We start from the raw sequence: 13150 nt of genomic DNA, 5'->3' as shown, positions 1-13150 counted from the left end.
TATTTTGGATGGCAGTAGCATACAAAAATAATATATTGTACTGTGTTATGATCTGTAATGATAAAAATAATATCATATGACAACCAGGAAAGGATAGTATGTGCAGTGTATTCCTTTGTTCAAACAACAGAATCAGGTGATGATGTTGATGGGTGGGTTTTCTGGTGTTCTCTACATTTGAATCTTTGGTGGTCACACTACGAGTGTAATTAAAATAATTATTGAAAGTTTTGTTAAAATAAACTAACTGAATCTCTCTCTCTCTCTCTCTCTCTCTCTCTCTCTCTCTCTCTCTCTCTCTCTCACACACACACACACATACACACACACACACACACACAAGTAGTATAAAATACTTGATATTAAAATACAGTAGCAGATCCATGTGCTTAGAAGTGTTTGGAAAAAGCACATTGGATCCCCTTAATCTAGCCCCATTTGCACTTAAAATCACTGCAAATCTTGGATATAGGTAAAGCAGTAAGTTTTGCATATTTTCATTAAATAATGTCATATGGTACAAATTTCTGGGTAACTCATCTTTAAGAAAAAAAAAATTTATTGCGCAAAAATGTGCTGTAAGAATAATCACCTAGTTGACATACGTTTAAGGAGTTGGGCATTGTGACTACTTCTTTACAGTACATTTATTCTCTCATGAAGTTTGCTGTAAATAATCCACTACAGTTCAAAAGGAACAACGAGGTACAAAATTACAATACCAGAAGCAAGAACGATGCTCATTACTCCACATTAAGCTTGTCTGCAGTACAAAAAGGGGTGCAAAATCCTGCAACAAAACTTCTTGATCACTTACCCAGTGATATGAAATGTCTGACAGATAGAAAAGCAAAATTTGATAACAAAATGAGAAAGTTTTTTCTTGACAACTTCTTCTATTTTGTAGAAGAATTTTTATTACTGTGACATGTAAAAGGTGGTGGGTATCTCATCTGCATATCTTTTTTTTAATAGGAAAAAAAGACCTTAGAAATGTTCAAATGTAACCATACATACAAATTATTTTGCAATGTGAATATAAAATGACCTGTTCCACATCATTATGAACTGTCATGCAAAATGATCATTGGAATACATAAATAACTAACTAGAATGCTAATATCCTGCAAGAGGGACAGTAAATTCCATTATAGTGCATCCCTGATAAGCTTACTGCAGCTCCATGTGCCCTTGCACCCAGCAGAGTGATAAACCTACAGCTGTATTCTTAGTTGGTAGAGGGGGTCATGTGTCAGCAGAATAATTTTTTCTGCTAGGTACCTCCGACAAATTGTTTGGGGGCAAATTATGTACCTGGAGCAGATCAGAAAATTCTTTCTTTGATAATGGCTCAGGATTTCATATAGCTTCAACACTGTACCTCAGTAATGCAATAAAAGTAAGAATAGCAGAATGAAAGACTTCAGACTCTCCTGCTCAGACCCATCTATGTGCACTGTAATAAAATTGCAGTGCTTATCTAAAATTTAAGCTGAATATTAAAAAATAGCATTTACAGTGCTTTACCTTTATTATTATTTTATTTTAATGCTAGGTCTCCTGGATCTCCAGAGGAGCTTTGGTGACTCTTTGTTCCAATGTTGGAACAAAAATAAATATTTCAAAAAGACCTCACTGACCTCTGACTGTTAAAAATTCATCTCATTGTATATGTGAGAAATACTATGGTGTACTGGTGATGGGGGAACCATAAATTTTATTGGCCTCCCATATCTTGAAGCTTTACCGTCTGATGAAATCTGGTGGCTAAGCAGCCTCTGTGCAGAAGCTGCGAATGGGAGTTGTATTAAAATCCCCTGTGGCCAGCCTAATTCCTTTGTAGCAGGCTGTACTAATTTCCTTTTGGTGAGAAACATAATGAAATGAATAAATCAAGCAACCATAATCAATTATAATAAATTTTTTATAATCCCGAAGCAAATAAGCTTAATTTGTTTTCATTGTCTTGCAACTGATGCATATTTCTATTTCAGGTTCTTTAAGGGACCATGCTTTCAGATCCCTTAGATGTAGCACTCTAACAAGTCTGTTATCAAAACTAAGGCCCAAAAACTTAAATCTTTGAAATTTAAAATGGTATATCTCATTCTAGTTTCAGAAATATTAAAAACATAGTATGAATATATATTTCTAAGAAGAAAATTTAAAACCAATATTCTTTACCTACTCCTACCGCCTTGTAATTGTGAGTTACAACAGCCATGTGGCACCTGAGGGAGTGAAGGATGATTAGAAAGTCAAAAACTCATCCACAAATATGAAGCTCTAAATAGAGCTTCTAAAGGGAATGTTAGTTACAAGAGGCTCACATCTAAATCCTATAATGAGGAACACTGTTGTATTCCCCAGACTGATCAGATAGGATATCACTAACTCAGTATTAAAAGTAGTATGAGGAAAGAAATAATTACAATAAATGAGTAGACTTCCACTGAAACCATATGCATGGAGCTATCTAAGAATACTGTACCTTTGTGAAGTATCACTGGCCTACTCAAGATCAAAGAAAACAACCATAAAGTCATGCCTGTGCAGAATAGGGTGTTATAGACCAGCCCCTGCATGGGTTAGGTTATCCACTAGTGTAAAACACACCAAAATGACTAAGGAGCTGTGTGAATTCTAAGATACAAGGAAGGTAGCAGTTGACTGTCTACTGTAAGATGTTTCCTACATGGCTAATGAGGGAAAAGCTATAATTGCCTCTTTGTATGTCTGCTCCTTCCGAAGTGTGAGGAGAGGATTTAAAATTACTTGTTTCCATGACTCAGAAAATGGTTCCATTTAATATATAACAATAAAGTTTGTGGTATGTTGCCTCAATAAACTATTGTGTCTTTTGTTATTATATAGTGAGGTGTCAAATGCTACAGACAAAGCTGAATCCAGCTCACACAGAGAAAAAGGCAGTTGTCAGCTTCACTGTTTGTGGAACTGAAGTCTCCCAATCACTTCGCTAACGCAATCACTTAGCAGAAAACTGAACCCTGGCTACCAGTAGTAATGATTTGAGTGAGGTGCACTGCCATAGGTTGAATGGTAATTTGAATAATGTTATTCATCAATGCAGCATTAATAGGTCATCTTGCACCTATAATTGAAATACTCCTGGTGGTATCTCACACAAATGAAGATTTTAAGGAAATGAAAAATTGTTACCAATATCTGTTCCTTTTATCCTTAATAATTCAGTGGCACTTTGTCAACACCACATCAAAAGTTGTCAGACTTTCAGCAGGTGGCTGACATTTGAACCTAAACAGAGCCATACATCATCTTTTGTTTGTAGAGCAGGACTGTTTACATAAGCAGGTGACAGACTGTCTTCATATAAGTTCTGAAGAACTGCATTAGCAGTTTGGTGGGTCCAATTTTTTATTCATTTAATTCGTTTTGATCTTAAAATGCAGGAAGCTGGCTGTACAATGTAGTTTACTTTGCTAAGTATCCATTTTAGTGGCTTTCTTTCAAGCACTGTTCTATTTACCAGGAACATCCAGTTGGAGAGAGCTTCACTAGATTGTAAATTGTTAACCAGATACCACTGGGTAGTGTTTGCAAGCACAGCAGGGCATACTGAAAGAATGATGGCAGAAAGCAATTCTAAAATGGTGCTGAAGTGCATCATTTCATCCATTTTTGGGAGACATATTGTTCTACCCAGGTGATTATGGTGGTGAACCTTGATTGTATATTGTGTACATCAACATCTCCACAAAGAGAAACTAAGCTGAGGGAGTTGTAGGATACGTTTGTTGATAGCCTCATCAATGAGGGCTTCATGCAGTGGCAGGTAACAGGAACAGTTCATTGCCATATATGACATATGCACAGTAGCAGCAACTGACTGCTAGATTGTGCTGAGAGGGAGAAGTGACCAGAGGTATTTTTTGTTGACAAATATTGTCACTACTATTTTAGCTCTCTACCTGCAGAGGTCAACTTTTCTGCAGGCCTTTAATATATGGGTATCAGTGCCTTACCTGTGCAAAGAATCTCAATTCCCTCACATAAATCCTGAGTCATTTTATATACTGATCCAGAATGGGGGTCACATTATCAGTTAAGTTTTATTTAATGCTGATCCTTACCCTTCTGCCAAGGTGAGATAGCTCTGAAGTACTGGAAGTTGTTAGGCAAACTTCATACTTGATATCATTATATTCTCTAGTGGTTCATCAGACATAGTAAAGGATGCATGATGTCATAGCTTTAGTGTTATTATTTTTCATTTATAAGCACTGTTCATTAAAAGTTTGTCTTTTGGATACAACGCTGAAGCTTTAGTTACAGTAATATTACTTCTTTTTCCTTTGACTGGCTCTTGGGAAGATCTGGTGACATATTTTTCTATGCACTGGACCTTCCACACTGGATACGGTGGTACATTTAGGTTATGATTACATTTTGTAACTGCATTTAATGTAGGTGCATTTTTTATCACCTCTGTCTATCACTGCCTTAGTGTCAACTCTAGTCTGCAGAATGGAATGTTACACCAGTGACGTGACAAACTTTAGGAAGTTAAGTAATTCAATGATATTAAATCATGTAAACTATGATATATGTTCTGAAACTTTGATTTCGTGCATATTTTTCCTTTTATGGAGACCATAGTCTATCTGCAGGAAGCTTGCCCAAGTAACTGACACAAAGAGGCAGAGACAACATTTGATACCCATTTCATGTGCAGGTGAACCACACTTCCCACAGGTTGCCTGAAGACCTTTGCACATGAAGGTAGTACATCAAAATCACAAACACATGAACATTTCATAGGATTTGGCAAATGGAAATAAACTATGAGGCAGGTAACAGCAGCTGCAACTCATTCTGGGTACTTCTCATTTTATTTTATTTATTTTTTGTTTTTCTTTTTTCATGGACCACACCTGTAATATGGGCAATTAGACCAAGGCCTTTGTTTCTTGTAACACACAACATTCCACCTCTGCATTACATAGGAATGCTGAAGCATGCAAAGATTTTACAGTTAAAGAAGTCTGGCTAAGCTCAGTGGTCTCCTGTTCAGGAACCATCAGGCACACCGAACTAGTAGCTAAGTTATACTGAGATCTCTTAGGTGTTTGCCATATGGCATGACTCAAGAAGGATATGTCGCTTACCAGGTGCTATGGATATTGTGGTGTCACCGCCAGACACCACACTTGCTAGGTGGTAGCCTTTAATTCGGCCGTGGTATGGTAGTATACATCGGAGCTGCGTTTCGCCACTATCAGTGATTGCAGACCGAGCGCTGCCACATGGCAGGTCTAGAGAGACTTCCTAGCACTCGCCCCAGTTGTACAGCCAACTTTGCTAGCGATGGTTCACTGACTTCCACACTCTCATTTGCCGAGACGATAGTTAGCATAACCTTCAGCTACGTTATTTGCTACAACCTAGCAAGGCGCCAGTATCCGTACCATTGATATTGTGAATCATGTACCATAAAGAGCGTCATTCTCCATTAATGGATTAAAGTTAAGTATTCCACCAGTTACGTCCGTTTTTCTCAATCCTAATTTCCTTGTCATGTTCCAGACCTCATGCCAGCCAATGTGAGCTTAGAAGTGTGCATTTCGGCCTCCTTTAGTTACACAGTGTTGGCTCTCCTGCCAACCACAACATTGGCGACGAGAGTAATAGTGTTCTTATCGATATTGCCCTGATTTACTTGTGTAATGGCTTCACCACAATCTCCAGATGTACTGTCCGAATTTTATCACTTACAGAATCAGCAGATGCAGGCCTTACTGGATGCCCTTGGACAGCTCGTCCAGTATCAACGTGCAATGCAAAACGATGCGGCAGCAGCCGCTTCACCACTAACGCAGCCACAACAATCAGTTGTACCAACTTTTTGACCTTTTGATCCTGCACTGGAAAGCTGGATGGAGTGGTCACGCCAATTTGGATTCTATCTCGCCCCCTACAGAATTCAAGGTAACAAGCGGCAGCCTTTTTTGTTATCTTCCGTCGGGGTGACCACGTACCATGTGATAGTCAAATTATTTCCCCACCACAACGTAGCAACTCTGTCCTATGAAGAAATTTTGTCTGCATTAGATGCATATTTCAAAGAATCAGTCAATGTAGTTGCGAAAAGGTATATCTTCTTTCGTACAAAACGTACGGCAGGTCAGACTAATTGGGAGTGGGTTGCAACCTTGCCAGGCCTTACTAGGGATTGTGCTTTTGAGTGTCAATGTGGACTCCCTTATTCAGATACTATGGTACGTGATGCAATTGCACAGAATGTTTCTGATGTTCGTATAAGGGAACAAATTTTGCAACTAGTAAATCCCTCCCTTCAACAAGTGATGGACATATTGGATCGGCAGGACACATTTGACTTTGCTCAGGAATCATTTGAAACTTCACCAGCAGTGTGTCAGGTTATCCGGCCCACCAGGTGAGCTGCACAGAGCAGTAAACAGCCCTCGCACCCGGCCGCGCTGCTGCCGCCAGGCTCTCAGCCATGTATACTGCGACGGCAAGCAATTGCAGTGATCAAATCATGCCTGCGGTGTGCTACTAAACATTCGCGTGAGAATTGCCCATCACGCCAAGCTATCTGCTTTTATTGTAATAAAAAAGGACATGTTCAGAGTGTTTGCCAGAAAAAGCTCAGATCGGAAGCTCAAAACCGTTCCAGGCCCTTTGCTTTGCACTGGAATCGGAATCGAACAAAGGATACACAGGCTCGCGAAACTTCACCCATGGAAATTCATGTAGTTCATTTCACTCGGCCCAGTGCCACTCTCTCTAACAGTGACTGTGTTCATCCCAAAAATAGTGTGCGTTGACATCGCCGGAACTCCCATCAAGTTGCAAGTGATTATGTACCAGTGTCAGTTCACGTTGCACAAGAGAGTCGCTCAGGACAATAAACTTTTTGTAGACTTGGACATTAACAGCAAAGTGATACCATTCCAGCTCGATACCGGAGCTGCAGTTTCACTGATCAACCAAGACACTTACAAACTGCTAGGCACACCTCCGTTGCGTGCCGCAAATGTTAAGTAGTTATTCAGGTCAAGGTATCCCTGTGTTAGGACAGTGCAGCCTTCTTGCAACATACAAAGGACAAACAAAACTTGTGTCATTTTACATCCTTCGTTCTTCTTCTGCAGTGAACTTGTTTGGTTTCGATTTATTTCAGTTGTTTAACTTGTCTATAGTAAATCAGGTCCTATCAGTGAACCAGACTGTGCCGTCAGACAGTGTTTCTCATCTATGTGAAGAACTTGCAGACATTTTTGCACCGGGCCTCGGTTGCACTAAAAACTGTAAAGCACATTTGGAACTGAAAGTAAATACCCAACCGAAATTTTTCAGAGCGCGCAATGTTCTCCACGCATTGCGTGACGAGGTCACAAACATATTACACGATTTGGAATCACAAGGTGTAACTGAGTGTGTGCAGACTTCTCTCTGGGCATCACCCTTAGTAATTTTGCCAAAACCTTCCGGAAAGTTGAGACTTTGTGTGGACTTCAAGGCAACAGTGAATCCACAACTAGTGATTGCAACTTTTCATTTACCCCACCCGGAAGATCTTTTTGACAAACTGTGCCCTGGTAAATATTTTTCAAAGTTGGACCTAGCAGATGCGTACTTGCAAATACCGGTGGACGAAGAATCACAGCACGTTTTGGTGGTTAACAGCATCTTGGTTTGTATCGATTCAAACGACTGCCATTCGGGTGCTCATCCGCCCCTCCATTGTTTCAGCAATATCTACAAACTGTTTTTGCGTCAGTCCCTACTGCAGCAAATTATCTGGACAATATTGTGATCTCTGGAAAGATGGAAGAAGAACATTTGGCTCATCTCAGAACATTATTTCAGGTCTTGTGATAAAATGGTCTTCGCTTGCCGAAGGACAAATGTGTGTTTTCTGCTCGGGACTTGCCATACTTGGGACATGTAATCAATACCCGAGGGATACATCCAAGTCCCACGCACCTCCGTGCCATACAAGACTTGCCTTCGCCGCAGAATTTGAAGCAGCTACAGAGTGTGCTGGGAAAAATAAATTACTACCACCGCTATATTCCGCATGCCTCTTCCATTTCAGCTCCGCTTCATTGCTTACGCCGTAAGGGTGTTCCGTTCGTCTGGACGACGGAATGCGACCGCGCCTTTCGCCAGTTGAAATCGGCGTTGCTTTCCAATACTTACCTTACGCCATTCGATCCCCAGAAGCCCCTCTTGTTGATGGTGGATGCATTGGATTTCGGGATCGGTGCTGTGCTTGCGCACAAAGATGGATCGCACGATTGCCCTATTGCCTTTGCGTCCAAATTGCTCTCGTCTGCTCAAAGAAATTATTCACAGATCGAGAAAGAAGCATTGGCTCTCGTATTTGGTGTTACAAAGTTTCATGATTTCTTGTATGGTCGTCACTTTACCATAATCACAGACCACAAACCTTTGACATCGCTTTTTCATCCGATCAAGCCTGTACCTCCACGTACAGCGCAGAAATTCATTCGCTGGTCTATTTTCCTCTCACAGTACCGCTACGATATCTTGTATCAGTCCACTGCTAAGCACGGAAAGGCCGATGCATTGTCCCGCTTGTCTGTTGCTGAGGATAGGGCATTGGATTCCTCCGAACTTGCTTGCATGTACATTGATGCGGAAACCGATGACGTGGTCGTATCGTTTCCGATTCATTTTCGTCGTGTAGCTACAGCCACAGCTGCCAATCCTCGCTTGCTACCGTTCTGCGTTTTCTTGCTACACAATGGCCCTTGTGAAAGCCACGGATTGGGGACCCATTGGTTCACCGATTTTTTGCTCAGAAGGAGAGACTTTTTGTACGATGTGGTGTTTTGCTGTTGCGTTCTGATAATGATCAGTCCAGGGTCATGGTACCATGTTCGTTACAGTTTTCTGTCTTACGGCTTCTCCACCAAGGACATTGGGGTATAATGAGAATGAAACAACTTGCTCGTCAGCACTGTACTTGGTTCGGAATCGGTGCCACAATCACGAATATTTGCTCTTCTTGCATGGTGTGTGCCGAACAACAATCAGCACCACTGCAGGAATTCTTTGCATGGCCAAAAGCCACTTCCCCTTGGCAACACTTACACATCGATTTTGCTGGTCCATTCTGGAATGCTTGATGGTTGGTAGCGGTAGATTCATTCAGTAATTTTCGTTTTGTTGTCCGGATGTCTTCCACGACGTCATCTGCCACCATCCAAGCATTATCCACTATCTTTTGCATTGAAGTTCTCCCACAGACTATTGTTTCCGACAATGGCCCACAATTCATGTCCGCAGAATTTCAGTCATTCTGCAAGGCCAATGGTATTCTACATCTGACATCCACCATTTTCGCCACAGTCAGACGATGCCGCTGAATGATTGGTCAGGACTTTCAAGTCACAGATGTTGAAGTTGATAGAGTCGCATTCTTGGGAGGACGCGTTATTGCTCTTTTTGTCCTCGTATTGCTCTCAGCCGCGAGATGGTCACTCGCTGGCTGAGTTGCTCCACGGTCGTCACCATCGAACCTTAATGTCTTTGCTACATCTGCCGCATCAGGTTCCTGCGCAGCGGCAGACACCTGCTTTTGCTCCAGGCGACGTTGTATGCTATCGCCACTACCGAGGTTCACAGTGTTGGCTCGAAGGGCGCATTCTTCGCTGCCTCGGACACGCTATGTATCTGATTTTGGGGGCCTCTGGGAGGTGCGTCGGCATCTCAATCAGCTGCGCCTCTGTCATCGCACGGGATCTGCCGCTCGCCGTCTGCTTTCAGCGACGGTGCCGTTCAGTCAGTGCCCCGGAGACCCATCTACTGGCTCGCCTCAGCCCCAGGGGTTATTGACGCTGCCTTCCATTTTGCCTCGTGGCGACGCACCGCCACCACCACCGCCACCACTGCCGCCGCCACCTGTTCTCCCGCCGGTGACACCCGCAGTGGACGCGTCGCTGCAACCGTCGGGTGCCTCCCTGGGTCATGCGCCGCCGATCGCTTCCTGTGACCAGTTGTCCTCCGACATGGAACTCTTGCCCGCTCCGGACCATATGTCGTCTTCGCCCATCAGGTGCCCCGGCCTGACGGAGGTCGACCCTTCGGCCCCTCCTGTCTCTCTGCGGGCGCATACACCGCATGTTTGCGTGCACCCTGGAGCAGGTTTTCAGGCGTTTCCTAGCACCCCACGGTCCGGATTGCAGGGTGTGGGTGGCACAGCCTCGCATGTTGTTAGGCTCCCACCTCGTCGCATACGTCAACATGGGGTCCTCCCCACGGTGGGTGGAAGCCTTATGCCACAACCGTACGCCGATTTGTGGGGGAGGAATGTGGTGTCACTGCCAGACACCACTCTTGCTAGGTGGTAGCCTTTAAATCGGCCGCGGTCCGGTAGTATATGTTGGAGCTGCGAGTCGCCACTATCAGTGATTGCAGACTGAGTGCCGCCACACAGCAGGTGTAGAGAGACTTCCTAGCACTCGCCCCAGTTGTACAGCCGACTTTGTTTGCGATGGTTCACTGACTTCCACACTCTCATTTGCCGAGACGGTAGTTAGCATAGCCTTCAGCTACATTATTTGCTACAACCTAGCAAAGTGCCAGTATCCGTATTATTGATATTGTGAATCATGTACCATAAAGAGCGACATTCTCCATTAATGGATTAAAGTTAAGTATTCCACCAGCTACGTCCATTTTTCTCAATTCTAATTCCCTTGTCATGTTCCAGATCTCATGCCTGCGTGAGCGTAGACGCGTGCATTTCGGCCTCCTTTATTTACATGGTGTTGGCTCTCCTGCCAACCACAACAGATATGATCAGTATTATTCCCTAATAACAGAATCACAAAATACAATCTTAATAAATGAAAAGCACCAGTTTGCTTTTGTTCTACAATATTGTAGAACAAAAGCAAACTGGTGCTTTTCATTTATTATAATGTTCTTCTACCAAGAGCCGACAGAAGATTCTGTTAATAAAATACAATCTTCACTAGATAGTAAAATTATTGAGCAATGGAAAAACACATGAATAAGATGTAAATGTTGTTGTTGTCTTCAGTCCTGAGACTGGTTTGATTCAGCTCTCCATGCTACTCTATCCTGTGCAAGCTGCTTCATCTCCCAGTACCTACTGCAACCTACATCCTTCTGAATCTGCTTAGTGTACTCATCTCTCGGTCTCCCTCTACGATTTTTACCCTCCACGCTGCCCTCCAATGCTAAATTTGTGATCCCTTGATGCCTCAAAACATGTCCTACCAACCGATCCCTTCTTCTAGTCAAGTTGTGCCACAAACTTCTCTTCTCCCCAATCCTATTCAATACCTCCTCATTAGTTACGTGATCTATCCACCTTATCTTCAGTATTCTACTGTAGCACCACATTTCGAAAGCTTCTATTCTCTTCTTGTCCAAACTAGTTATCGTCCATGTTTCACTTCCATACATGGCTACACTCCAAACAAATACTTTCAGAAACGACTTCCTGATACGTAAATCTATATTCGATGTTAACAAATTTCTCTTCTTCAGAAACGCTTTCCTTGCCATTGCCAATCTACATTTTATGTCCTCTCTACTTCGACCATCATCAGTTATTTTACTTCCTAAATAGCAAAACTCCTTTACTACTTTAAGTGTCTCATTTCCTAATCTAATTCCCTCAGCATCACCCGATTTAATTTGACTACATTCCATTATCCTCATTTTGCTTTTGTTAATGTTCATCTTATATCCTCCTTTCAAGACACTGTCCATTCCGTTCAACTGCTCTTCCAAGTCCTTTGCCGTCTCTGACAGAATTACAATGTCATCGGCGAACCTCAAAGTTTTTACTTCGTCTCCATGAATTGTAATACCTACTCCAAATTTTTCTTTTGTTTCCTTTACTGCTTGCTCAATATACAGATTGAATAACATCAGGGAGAGGCTACAACCCTGTCTCACTCCTTTCCCAACCACTGCTTCACTTTCATGCCCCTCGACTCTTATTACTGCCATCTGGTTTCTGTACAAATTATAAATAGCCTTTCGCTCCCTGTATTTTACCCCTGCCACCTTTAGAATTTGAAAAAGAGTATTCCAGTCAACATTGTCAAAAGCTTTCTCTAAGTCTACAAATGCTAGAAACGTAGGTTTGCCTTTTCTTAATCTTTCTTCTAAGATAAGTCGTAAGGTCAGTATTGCCTCACGTGTTCCAACATTTCGACGGAATCCAAACTGATCCTCCCCGAGGTCTGCATCTACCAGTTTTTCCATTCGTCTGTAAAGAATTCGCGTTAGTATTTTGCAGCCGTGGCTTATTAAACTGATAGTTCGGTAATTTTCACATCTGTCAGCACCTGCTTTCTTTGGGATTGGAATTATTATATTCTTCTTGAAGTCTGAGGGTATTTCGCCTGTCTCATACATCTTGCTCACCAGCTGGTAGAGTTTTGTCATGACTGGCTCTCCCAAGGCCGTCAGTAGTTCTAATGGAATGTTGTCTACTCCGGGGGCCTTCTTTCGACTCAGGTCTTTCAGTGCTCTGTCAAACTCTTCACGCAGTATCGTATCTCCCATTTCGTCTTCATCTACATCCTCTTCTATTTCCATAATATTGTTCTCAAGTACATCGCCCTTGTATAAGCCTTCTATATACTTCTTCCACCTTTCTGCCTTCCCTTCTTTGCTTAGAACTGGGCTGCCATATGAGCTCTTGATATTCATACACGTGGTTCTCTTCTCTCCAAAAGTCTCTTTAATTTTCCTGTAGGCAGTATCTATCTTACCCCTAGTGAGATAAGCTTCTACATCCTTACATTTGTCCTCTAGCCACCCCTGTTTAGCCATTTTGCACTTCCTGTCGATCTCATTTTTGAGATGTTTGTATTCCTTTTTGCCTGCTTCATTTACTGCATTTTTATATTTTCTCCTTTCATCAATTAAATTCAATATTTCTTCTGTTACCCAAGGATTTCTAGCAGCCCTCGTCTTTGTACCTACTTTATCCTCTGCTGCCTTCACTACTACATCCCTCAGAGCTATCCATTCTTCTTCTACTGTATTTCTTTCCCCTATTCCTGTCAATTGTTCCCTTATGCTCTCTCTGAAACTCTGTACAACCTCTGGTTCTTTCAGTTTATCCAGG

At 42.2% G+C, this 13150-nt stretch overlaps 1 protein-coding gene across 4 annotated transcripts in view; it reads right to left on the bottom strand.

Annotated features, from left to right (window-relative positions):
• The window catches only part of LOC126277867 (parathyroid hormone/parathyroid hormone-related peptide receptor-like), a 506877-nt gene that overhangs the window by 44876 nt on the left and 448851 nt on the right, over positions 1–13150 (bottom strand). The window lies entirely within an intron of this gene.

This window comes from Schistocerca gregaria, chromosome 1, assembly GCF_023897955.1.
Source record: "Schistocerca gregaria isolate iqSchGreg1 chromosome 1, iqSchGreg1.2, whole genome shotgun sequence".
Classification (NCBI taxonomy): Eukaryota; Metazoa; Arthropoda; class Insecta; order Orthoptera; family Acrididae; genus Schistocerca; species Schistocerca gregaria.
Note: the sequence above shows the minus strand (reverse complement) of the source record. Positions and strands in the feature narration are given on the sequence as shown.